Source organism: Sturnira hondurensis, unplaced genomic scaffold (assembly GCF_014824575.4).
Source record: "Sturnira hondurensis isolate 20B ecotype Veracruz unplaced genomic scaffold, ASM1482457v3 Scaffold0006413, whole genome shotgun sequence".
NCBI classification, from domain to species: domain Eukaryota; kingdom Metazoa; phylum Chordata; class Mammalia; order Chiroptera; family Phyllostomidae; genus Sturnira; species Sturnira hondurensis.
In genome coordinates, this window is record NW_028079044.1 from 36,688,771 (window position 1) to 36,701,774 (window position 13,004).

The following is a 13,004-nucleotide window of genomic DNA, read 5'->3' on the forward strand; positions in this document are numbered from 1 at the left end:
ATATTCTGCACCTTATTTTCACATTGCTATCCAGCAAGATAGTCTGAGCACTTACTCCTGAATTATTCAAAATTATGTGAAGTATAACCATAGGCCATCTTCTAGTGTTCCTGGCCACATTGTGTGGGCCTATCATTTGGTCCAAAGTGCCGAGTCTGGATTGTGTTTGGTTGTGATACTCTATTATGTAAGACTATTGCAAATCTAAATTTATGTCATTGAAATGCATATTTGAAACTAAAACTACATTTTCCCCTTTTGGGGTATATGAGAGACAAGTGTGCAATATGTAACAAAAGCAAGTAAGTTGGATTTTTTTAGAAGACACAAATTTAGGGGGGCAGTTGGTGATTATTCTTACGAACAGTACCTACATATGAAAGTTGCTTCTTCTTCAAGTCAGAGATAAGGTTCATACCAGTGAACCAGTTATCTGCTGAAGTATTACGTCCTGGTGAGTAAATGGATTCTGCAAGTCTGATTATGTCTGGCGGTTCATTACTGACTTCAAAGTGCATGAAAAAAACAACTACACAAACACTAACTTTGGAGTTTGTGGTATCCCTTAGATACAACATACAGTCAAATATTACATACCCTATGACATGTGTTATAACCAAATGAAAGGCTTAAACATTATGGCTTAACATTAGTCACATACAAATGCACAGCTAATATGACCTTGAACCTATGTACTCAATATATGCAACAATATTTAAAGAAAGGGTTCATATCTCTCAGGGCTAAGAAAATTTTTGGTTTCTCACTAGATGGACTGACTTAGGTCCTATGAACCAATCAATTACTGAGGCTAGGGTGAGGCATATGCTAGCTTGTCTTAGTGTTAGCTTGGTCTTAGTTTTTACCAACCCTGGAACAATTACTGCGACAAACATCTATGGTTGAACAGGGTCAACCATAGAATTACTATGATTAGCTTAAGTCAATCAGGGGCTTCCTTCAGATCTTCAACTGGAGTAAAAATCCAACAGCTGTCTGAGACGAAGCAAATGTGACTTGGCTCTCCAAGCAAAAACCACGTCCTCCTGTGAAGAGAAAGAGTGGAGCGTGCGTATGCATCAACAAATGTCCACCATTTGTTGTGAATCTATCCGTTTATTACTGGGTTCTCCCTTCTAATTCAATCCACCTACCAATCATTTCTATTTAGCAGTCTACCTCCTCCTCTGTGTTTCTAGATATGTGGCATGTCTTCTATGTAAGTGGAACATACATAGAAAAAGAATAAATACTTAGAAGATGCCAAGCCAAATTAAAGGTTTGTAAGGCAACCTATTGAGGACTGTGTTAGTACTAGATTCCAATTCTAATAAAAAATACAATCTGAAATAAGTATTATTTGAATATGCTTATGTTTATTTATTCAGATATTTTTTACCTTATTTTTGTTTAATATATAGGAAACAAAGACAGGAACATGCCATTGTGTTTAATAAGTTACTCTTGGAGTACCAGAATGAAAGATGCTATTTAAATTATAAGCTCTGTTGAATTTTATTAGTACATGAAATATCATAGAAGTACAAGAATGAAATTATGGGCATATACTGAGGTAACATTGTCACTCATAGATACTTTTACTGGAGAAGAAAAGCTGTTAACATAGCATCACTAAAGAAACAAATAAACACCAAGTCAGTTTTCTAATTTTTATATTCTTTTAAAGATTCTCCTAAATAATTTTCTAATTATTCACATTGTATGATACCTTTTACGTGTGAAAGATGAGAAGAAATGTAGTGTCATACTATGGAATTGAAGAGGTTTAAAGGTTGAAGTTAAAACCCTTAAGTTATTATTGTTTGATGACTTAGTTAATATCCTAAAGTGGTAGAAAAAGTAATTACCTAGATGGTGAGAGAAGAATCAAACAAATAAGTGGATATTGTAAGTATGGAGGAGATTCACATATATTTTTCTTTCACAATATATGTGATAAGAGAAAGGTGTAGTTTTTGCCAGATCACTGGGCAAGGGGAAAGGACCCCTGAGAGGGCTCTAGAAGGTCCAGTGGTGTCAGAACCGTCTGACAGATTTCTATACCCTTGGAAAAGGTAACCAACTAATGAGGCTCATGCCCCAGCTTGCAAAGAGCATGCGCAGACTGAAAAGGTCACAATACCCATGTATGGTAGAAGGGAACTTGCTGAGGCCCCACCTTGGATAGAGATGCTGTATCCCTATGGGCAGCTGGAAATCCCCCTACCTGCTTCTGGATCATGATGGCGGGAGGGGGGCGGAGAAACTGTGTGGGCTGACGAGCGTGGTGGGCATTAGCCTGAACTGGCTGACAAGTTGGACATTTCCAGAGCCTGTAGGATTTGGGGGCGGAAGATTTAAATGGAGGGTGTGGAAATACTCATCTTTTTTTGTGTTTCCTTCGCTTGTACAGTTCAGAGCCAGCTCGCAGAGCCCAGTCTCGCATGTGGGATGCATTCCTCACCAGTGGCCACCTGCAAGATGCTGCAGGCCCCATGCCACGTGGCCTGGGTCCAGGACCACTCCCATTCTCTTGCTCTGAGAGCAGTGCACAGATGTGCAGGCCAGGAATGTTCACTGGACCCAGAGGCACAAGCAGCTTTGGGTGCTGAGGCCCTGCCAACAGACACTTTTGCATGACTGGCTGCAGCAGTCTAGCAGTGTGCCCCAGGCACAGAAGGAAGAGGAAGCTGCAGCCAGATAATGGGGGTGGCAGCCCCACAAATGTGTATTCCAAAGAAAGACAGAGCCCAGAGCTGGAGAGATGGAGACCCATTCTCATATCAATCACCCTTGCGTCCCAGGAAGAAAAGAATGCAATGGTGTGTTTGGACACTGATTCTGGTCCTAGGGGAGGCTGGCTTCTTTCTGTGTTTGCAGAAGAAAATAGATTGGAACTGGGAACTCCAAACCGGGCAATCCTTTAATAAAGACCTTTTTCTTTCCCCAGCAGTTTTTTTTTTGTGTGTGTAAGGCAGCAGGCTGCTGAATCCCACTTTGTTGGATAACGTTTGTTTGCTGTTTGCATGGAGAAGTATGTGTGTGTGTGTGTGTGTGTGTGTGTGTGTGTGTGTGTCTATAGATTAAACAATGAAACCATAAAATTAAAGATAGAAAATAGGGAACATAATTGGTGATANGACACTGATTCTGGTCCTAGGGGAGGCTGGCTTCTTTCTGTGTTTGCAGAAGAAAATAGATTGGAGCTGGGAACTCCAAACTGGGCAATCCTTTAATAAAGACCTTTTTCTTTCCCCAGCAGTTTTTTTTTGTGTGTGTGTAAGGCAGCAGGCTGCTGAATCCCACTTTGTTGGATAACGTTTGTTTGCTGTTTGCATGGAGAAGTATGTGTGTGTGTGTGTGTGTGTCTATAGATTAAACAATGAAACCATAAAATTAAAGATAGAAAATAGGGAACATAATTGGTGATAGAAAGTTGTAGAGGAGGAAATGTTTATTCATTTGGCTTGGGGGAGCAGTGAGCTTTTCAAAGCAAAGAGGTGTGTTTCAGAAACAGATGAAGGATGAACCCTGGACCATTTTAGGTGCAGAGGGAGAAAATTAGGAACTTCAGTGGAAAAGTTTACAGGATTTTAGAAAGTAGGATAAAGAAGTATCTGCTATTGTTCTATGTTAAAGAGAGATTAACCTATTTCCTATTTAGAGAAAAAAAGTGCAGCTCGCTGTCCTACTGAAAAGGGAATGCTATAAATAGAATGATGTCAAGCATTCCAAAGACTAATGATATACTAGAGCAATGTAAAAATAACGATAAAAGCAAGATACTTCTGGATAAGATTAGAACGGTAATCTACAAGTTATCACACAGTAAATGCTGCAGCCACAAGCATGGCTGGTGAGTATTCTCCGGGTAAATGGGAAATGGGTTAAAAGTTAAATATCGTGAAGTACTGGAAAAGCTGTGTTTGAATAATATGATAAGGGATCAATTCATGATGACATTGGTTACATCAGGTCCAAGGTAGATGGAGAGGTCAATAAGGCAGGAGGCTTTTGGTAAACTTCAGGGAGTTGGAAAATTTCAATTAGCTAATGGATGCATTCATAGACGTAACTTCTTTTGTAACATCAGCGCCTTTTGACCTCAAAGTCAACACTTGTAAATAAATATCTTACACCACCTCTTGAAAGGGGATGGGAAAAAGAAGAGGAGAGGAGAGGAGAGGAGAAGAGAGGAGGAAGGTAGAGGACAGGAGGGGTGGGGGGAAAGGGGAGGAGACAGGAAAAAATAAAAGGGAAAGGAAGGAAAGAAAAGTGGAGGGAAAATTTCCATTTTTCACTGAGTCTCTTATGAACTACATAATGAAAACAATGTAATTCTACTCTTTAAGGCAAACATATATTTTCAGATATGTATATGCTTATATCTCCCAAATAATAAATCAACTACTGACTTGTGCAAGCATATCTTTTTCCTTAAATTGATTTAATGCTACAAGTATATTATAACTATTTCTGCTCCTAACCTACTTCTTCCTTCCCTTCTTCTCTTCCTTCCTCCCTTCTTTTAATTATTCCTTCTTTTCTTCTTTTTCCATGCAAAAATATTTTGGTGCCAAATGTATGCCAATTGTCAGAATACACAGTGGAGATTATAATCGTCTCCATTGTAAATAATGTCTCCAAGCTAGTAGGAAAGACACAGACACAGATGTTCCCACTGCAGAGTGAGACAGAGGCCAGCAGACAGTGTGTGACAGAACATTAAATCTTGAAGCACGTTATAACATACTGTGATATTGTTTACAAATACCTATTGTCTCCCTCCTTTCCTGAGGCCCCTCTTTAACTAAAAACCTTGGTTATGTGACTTGTTTTAGCAATAAAGTGTGGATAAAAGTGACAGGCTGAAGTCTTATAAGCCACTGTGTAATTCCACCTTTTTCTCCCCTACCTCATGACCTGTAATATCATAGAGAAAAGCCATTTCTTAAGTCTAGATCCCAGAGTGTAGAGAAAGTGACCAGGACCACAGCTTAGCCACATGAGAAAAAATGAGTGTCGGTAAACTACCAGGACCCACATGTTAAGGGTTGACATTTTGCAGCTGAAAGCAGTTTAACAAAATAGTTTAATAGAGTGAAATGTAGAAGGGAGGTGAAGATGGGTGTGTGTGGGTGGGTGGAAGGGTAGGGATTGGCAGAAACCTAGTTGACTTATCTCTCCTGTCAAAGATTAAGGCTGTTGTCCTAAAAGCTATAGTAAGTGAAAGAAGGAGTCATATTGATGCATGGTGCATTGTGGGGGGTGGGGGTTGCCCAAACAGGGATTCGTAATGGTGTCCAGAACTCAGGGTGCCCAGGAAATATTTTAAAAATATATATGATGTCCTCACCCTGACAAGTCTGAGCTGGGGGGTGGGACACATGGAGCAGAGCCAATGAGAGTTGTTTTACATAGCAACAGTTCTGCAACTAAACTCAAGCATGGTCATTTAACGTATCTATGACTTTTAACTGGTTTCATGGATATATTAAATAGCTGTGGCCATGCTTTGAGCCATTTAAGCCAGGGAGCTGGGAGTGACTTCAACCCAGGACTTAACTAGGTGGCAATTCCCCCTGGTTACAGCACCTGCGTGAGAGCTTGGAATGATTGGCTCCACACCACAGGGCCATGCCTGCCCGAACTTATTGTGGCAGCCCAGAAAGGTGAAAAAATACAAGAATGCTGGCAAGAGTAGCTGACTGTGGGAGAAGTCAGAAATGGCACTGCAGGGGAAGATTGGCGCTGGGGTTTAAACCCAGGGGCTGCAGCCATGTTAGTTCAGGCTTTGGGGTGCTCCTTTTTCGCCACGTGGCTTAGGAAGCAGGAGAGATCTTGCTGGGAAGAAAATGGGAAGGACTCTTGCTGGTGGGCCATGAGAAGGTGCCACATGGTTTTGGATTAACTAGAGATGGAGGTGGCAATGCAGCTGATGGTGCTGGGAACCACAAGCTGGCCAGCCTAGCACCGATTGCTGGGAACCAAGGGGCTACCTGAGCCATGGATTTCTATTTCTTTCCCTGAGATACGATGCCCTGAACTGGAAAGAGGGGGAAGGATGGGCCATGTGTGTTTGTGGGTGTTTTAAGGGACTTTCTCTCTAATTACCTCTCTTCCCAAATACCTACCCACCTCCTTGCTCTTAGCATTTCTTTATCTTCTGACCGCTAATATTTTGCAGACTTCTTTAGGAGGCTTGGGTAACTTGGTCCCAAACCATGAATTCTGAGTTACATCAGATGCCTTACAAGTTTTCTTTAGTACATTTTGGAATGACTCTGCTTCCCTGAAGCCAACTGATAAAATAATTTCCTCATGATTTTGCCAGATCGCTTGCCTGAAGGAATATCTATGTAATAAAGAAAGCCCAGAAAAACAGAAACAAGGTTGTATCAGCACGAATACACAGGGGAAAGCAAACACCTAAGCAAAACCTGAGCTTTGAGAGTTCTGCCTTCTTTGCTTCTGTGTTGGTGTCATACTCCATGTGTTTTTGGATTTCACTTTAAACCTGAACTCTGTACTCTGAGCAGGGACCTCTATAGGCAGCTGGCTATCAGCCTTAAGGAAACTCCTTTTGTATTGCTTCCTGAGGGTGGCCCAGGGGCTTAGAATCTGGAAACTGCTCATTGTCCTCCGGGAGTGCCTGAGCTTCTTGATCGCACTGTGATTGTAAACCGCAGGAAGGTAGAAACCATGTGATCCTGCTACCCTTCTGAGAAATGGGGCCTATTAAGATATTTTCTTACTACCTAAGAAAAACCAGTAGAGAGAAATTTATATCGAGTCAATGCTGGCTCGAATTTCCAAGATCTTCTGAAACAGTGTTTCTTAAACTGTGTTAAAACATCAAATTTATTTCCACTATCATTAATCTATCATATTTTTGGAACACTTTAATAAAATATAACAAAATTAATTGCCAGAAGAATAATAAAATAGACACAAGATACAAGTCCAGATTTTGTTAGACTCAGCAGACATAAAATTACTGTGCAGAATTTCTATAATAGTTGCTAAATATATTTATGTTTGATACTTTTTATTGTCACTTTGGGTAAATGAGTAATTTAATATTGTTTTATAATGGCATATGCTCTTTTTGGTCAACTATGTTTGACAACCTTCCTAAAGTTCAATTTTTAATATTTTTTTATTTTTAACATTTTATTTACTTATTTTTAGAGAGAGGAGAAGGGAGGGAGAAAGAGAGGGAGAGAAACAATGTGAGAAAGGAATATCAATTGGTGGTCTCTTGTAGGTGCCCTAATCGGGACAGAACCCAGGTACACTCCCTAACTGGGAATTGAACTGGTGACCTTTCACTTTATGGGGTGATGTTCAACCAACTGAGTCATGACAGTTAGGTAACATAGGGTTCAGATTTTAAAAGAGGGACTTTTTCTTAAGCTGCAAATGGATTTAGTTAGCCCAATGGACCCCTGCATATCTCAAAGAGAGATTTTTATAAAGGAGAAATTTAAAAGTTATTAAGTATGCTATAATTACATGGAATATTGTATTACATGAAATAAAAATAATAATTTGTTGTATTTGTATACATATATTCTTATTACTAAAAGAGATGTTCTACAGATTGTATAAAAATCTCCAAGAGCTCGCAAAGTTGTAATACAGTTTTATTTGTAATTATAATTGACACTTCAAAATGTTGTGTTACAAAAAGCACATTTCTTTTTCAATTGAATTATAATTAGATCTATAACCATGTCATTTTTGACACACATATTATTTTACTCTGCATTTGATAATGTTTCACTTTCAGGAGGATACATGGGAAGGACTCTGGCTTACTCTAAAATACAAGTTTCTGAGAATAAACTTTTAGATTATACCTTTAAAATATGCTTCATCCAAAAGACATAGGGTAGCTGAATGGATAAGAAAACAGGACCCATATATATGCTCCTCCAAGAGACCCATCTCAAATCAAAAGATATACACATACTAAAAGTAAAGGAATGGAAAAAGATATTTCATGCAAATGGAAAGGAAAAAAGCTGGAGTAGCAATACTTATATCCAACAAAATAGACTTTAAAACCAAGGCTACACTAAAAGACAGAGAAGAACATAATGATGAAAGGGACAATCCAACAAGAGAATATAATACTAGAAAACATGCACCCACCCAACATAGGAGCACCTAAATATATAAAGCAAATTTTGATGGGCATAAACAGAGAGACTGACAGAAATACAGTCATATTCATGGGTTTTAACACCCCATTGACTTGAATGGATAGATCTTCCATGCAGAAAATCAACAAGGAGATAGCAGCCTTAAATGACACCCTAAAGCAAATAGTTTTAATTGATATCTTCAGAGCATTTCACTCAAAAGCAGCAGAATATACATACCTTTCAAATGCACATGGAACATTTTCTAGGATAGAGCTCATGTTAGGACACAGAACAGGTGTTCATACATTTAAAAAGATTAAAATCACATCGGTCATCTTCTCTGATCACAATGCTATGAAACTAGAAATCAATCACAAGAAGAACACTGAAAAATACACAAAGACATGGAAGGTAAATAACAAGTTATTAAACAATGAATGGGTCAAGATCGAGATCAAGGGAGAAATCAAAAGATACCTTTTGAAACCAATGAAAGTGAGGAAACAGCAATCCAAAATCTGTGGGATCTAGGGGAAGCAATCCTAAGAGGGAAATTCACAGCACCTTGAGATGTATCTCAATTCCAGGCCTATCTCAAAAAAAAAAAAAAACAATAAAGAGCTCAAATTAACAGCCTCACTTTACACTTAAAGGTACTCGAAAAAGGACAACAAACAAAACCCAAAGTGAGTAGAAGGAAGGAAATAATAAAGATCAGAACTCAAATAGACAAAATAAAGTCTAAAAAAATTATACAGAATATCAATGAATCCAAGAGTTGATTCTTTGAAAGGATAAACAAGATTGACCAACTCATCAAGAAGAAAAGAGAGGACCTAAATAAATAAAATCAGAAGTGAAAGAGGGGAAATAATAACTGACACCAAAGAACTACAAAGGATTGTAAAAAATATTATGAACAACTATATGACAGTATTTTAAATAAAAGTACCTGAGTTCATAAAACTAAAGAGTTGAATGACTAATTGGCTTGAGTAGGTTAGTTGGCTTGATTAGACAAATAGGTTAAGATTGCTAAGACATAAACTCTTGCTAAAATTCTGATATCTCATGTACTTGTATTGGCCATTGTGCTTGAATTATGGTCTTGAATTCTGAAAACTTTTGGATCACATGTCTCTCCTATTTATCTCTAAGGAGAATCCATACGCCAAGGCAATTAACAAAATTTCAACTGGTAGCATATAAAAATGCACTGTGACCTTTACCAATATTAAAACATTAATGATAGTAATTAAAGTGTTAAGTTTCTTTTTCTCTAAGATACAGGTAATACCACTAGGAGCAGCAATTGAAGCATTGGAGGAATTATAATTGAATTTCTCCATTAATGTAGCTCAAGCATTCCAAAAGAATGATAATAATGTGTTGCAACATATTATTTATTCTATGTAATAACTCCTCATGAAGTTAAATAATGGTTGCATTTATAAATAGCATCTGGTAAATGTTTTTTGAGATACATAAAGCCAACTCCTTGAAGCCAACTACTTGAAAAAGCCTGGAAGATGTGACTATATACTTCATTATCTCTGTTCTATAAGGATGCACTTTGTATGACCACAGAATAAGAATGGGATGAGATAAGAGTAAGTAGTGGTCTTCTGTGTCGAGCTAGGGAGATAATCACCAAACTTTTATTTAGTGACAGACAACGTCCTGGTGAACGAGCATTTGATACCTAGAGTTGCAGAAAGCTTTCCACGTCACCATAAGAGCTACTACTGAGCAAAGGAACGCTCAGTCCTCTAAACTTTATCACAAAAAATAAATGAAATATAGATAAGGAAATAACAGCAACATGAGCAAAAGGATACCTGTGGAAAGAAAATTTGTTAACTCCCTGGGAGAAATTCAATAATGGCCAAGTTAGTCTTTTTGTAAAAAGCCTGCTTCATATGCCAGAGAACCTGCCATTACTTTCTTATATCCCATTTCAGGAGAACAATTCCCCTTAGGTCTTCCTCACCTCTTACATTATATTTGTGTAGGAACATCTGAGCATGAACCCAATAGACAGCTGAGATACAGCATTTTTGTCAACAAAACTATATGAGTAACCCTCCAGTTTTTATTTGAAAGGGTTCAAAAGTAATTTAGATAAAATAAAGGTCTATTAATTTGATCAAGCCATAAACGTGGTTGGGTAAAACACAAACTTCAATCTGTTTGATTTTAAAATTCATTCATGTAAACAACATTTCATGAATAAATAGAAAATTTGCTTAAAAAGCATCTTCACACACACTTCAAGAAGATAAATTTTACCAGTTGAATTCTAGTTGTTTTTTTAGATGCAAGCAATAAAAAAACTTACTTACAAAAGTAACAGCGAATATAAAAGTTGTGATGTGGCACTGTTGTTTAATTCTTTGAAACCATTGCAAGAATGTGACAAAGAAAAATAATCGGGTTGATCAATATTTCCTTTAATTATTTCTAAGAGAATAGAATTAGAATGAACCCAACTTTAAAGGATTTGTTTCCCAGTCATAACAAATATTCCCCAACTCTCAGTGGCCTGCAATGAGGTTTAACTGTCTCTCACACTACACATCTACATGTCATCTGTCCTCTGGACGCGGGCTGCTGGAGCAGACTCTGGACCCTCACATTGTTGTGGAAGACGGAAAGGAAAGGAAAGGTGGTCGGTCACACACTGGTTCCTATAGCGCATGCTCCCATCACTCTCACTGTTCATCAGCCCCTTTGCCCCTCTGAGAACAACAGGAACAGGGCTGTATAATCCAGTGACAGAGGCCACAATCAATGAACTGAATGGGGGTGAATCATAATCCCGTTCCACATTATGCTAAAGGTTTGGATGTTAATGGAACACCACTGAGTAAAATTTTCATTTTCAATAAACCCCTCTGGCCACATTGAAAAGAACAACAGATTGGAAATAAGCAAGAGTGGATTTAGGGAGAAAATTAGGTTGTCATTTCAGTTTTCCAAGCAAAAAAAAAGAGAGTGCTTTAGACTAGAGTTGTGGCAGTAGAAATGTAAGAGAATGGGGGTTCTAGTGATGAGCAGAGAAAAGCAGGCATGAGCGACAACTCTGTGGCCCCAGAGGGCAGCTGGTGTTGGTGGTGGAAGGCAGGCAGCTCACCTGGTTTCTCTCGTCTTACCAGTAGCTGGCTCCAGGCTTTTGAGAAGTCCAGATGCTCTGGTTTGGGGGTATCCAACCTAGGGCTTATAGGCCACTCGCAGCCTGGGTTGGCTATGAATGCAGCCAAACACAAAATTGCAAATTTATTTAACGTATTTTGAGTGTTTTGTGATTATGTGTCATAATGTATTTAATGTGTGGCCCAAGACAACTCTTCCTCCAGTGTGGCACAGAGACACCAAAAGGTTGGACATCCCTGCTAGTCTCTGCTCCAGGGTTCTCTGTGTTCTAATAAATATTCCTTCTTCTTTAAAAAAAAAAGTATGGGGTAAGCAAAAAGGGAAACAAATGTGTTAACATGATGATGAGCTGATGAGTAAACTGACATATGAGTGACAGAATGACCAGGGGAATTAATTCATGTCCCCAAAGAGCTGAAGCGTGATGAAAATAAACTCAACCAGAAGTAAAGGAAAGGTCTGTCCACTGGGTGTGTTTCAGAGGGATCCCTCCCTCTTCTCCATACAAATCAGGGCTCTTCCTTCTTTCCAGCATCCAAGACCAATGTCAGCTACAAGAGAGAAAAGAGGGGTGAGCAGGAGAGATAGAGGGGGGGGAGAGGGAGGTGGAGGATGGATGTCTCCTTGCAACCTCTACATCATCCCCACCTCCCTGTCCTCCCTTCCATATGGTCTTCCTACACTTCCCTTTCAGAGTTCCAAACTGCCTTTCAGGGGTGGAAGGACTTGGGATTCACAGATACCCAAAAAGAGGTTTTCTGTAGCAGCACCACCATCACTGGGCGACCTTACAGGAGGAGCCCAGGGTCCTTGCAGACACAGAAAATCCCAGACCGTTCTCTGTCTTGAGCTGAGTCACAGCTGGACAGACACGTTCTGAGACTGAACCACACAGTGTCAGAGCTGAAGGGGGTACCTAGATCTCATGTTCTCCAGGGCCTCGAGTTGCAGATGAGAAAGCCAAAGCCCAGGGAAGGGAAGGAAATCCCTCAGGGGGACACAATGAGTGCCTGAGTGACTGGACATGAGCCTCAGATGTTTGGTCAGACCGAAATCATTTCCTTTGGGAGACTCCTGGGTGAATAATTGACAGTCCTGAACACTCAGAGTGGCACATTGCAGGTGCTCAGTTGTTGACTAAATAAATAATTACAATGGGACACAAAAAGCAGGCCCTGGCTGGCTTAGCTCAGTGGATTGAGCGCAGGCCTGCAAACCAGATGATTGCGGTTCGATTCCCAGTCAGGGCACATGGCTGGGTTGCAGGCCGGTTCCTTGCAGGCTAACTACCAGCAGGGGACGCTCAAAAGGCAACCATACATTGATGTTTCTCTCCTTCTCTCCTTCCCCTCTAAAGATAAATAAATAAATAAAATCTTAAAAAAAAAAAAAAAAAAGCAGGCCTTGAAGCTGGGAATGAACTCAAAATTCTGTCTTCAAAAAGAAAGTCTTTCCCACACATGGTCCCATACATGGCTCCTTTTTGATGTGGCTGATCTGAAATGGGGCTTGGGAAGAGAAGATATGCTGCCATATACCCTTTTGTAAACAAAAGACGGTAGGCTCAGGGGAGAGGACATCATCACGTACATCCCAGGAAAACAGTCACAAGGGAACGCTGGACTCTTATTCCTGCTCTATCAGGCATCACACTGCCTCCCACCCCAGAACAGGGCGAACAGCTCGTAAGTTGCCTTGAAG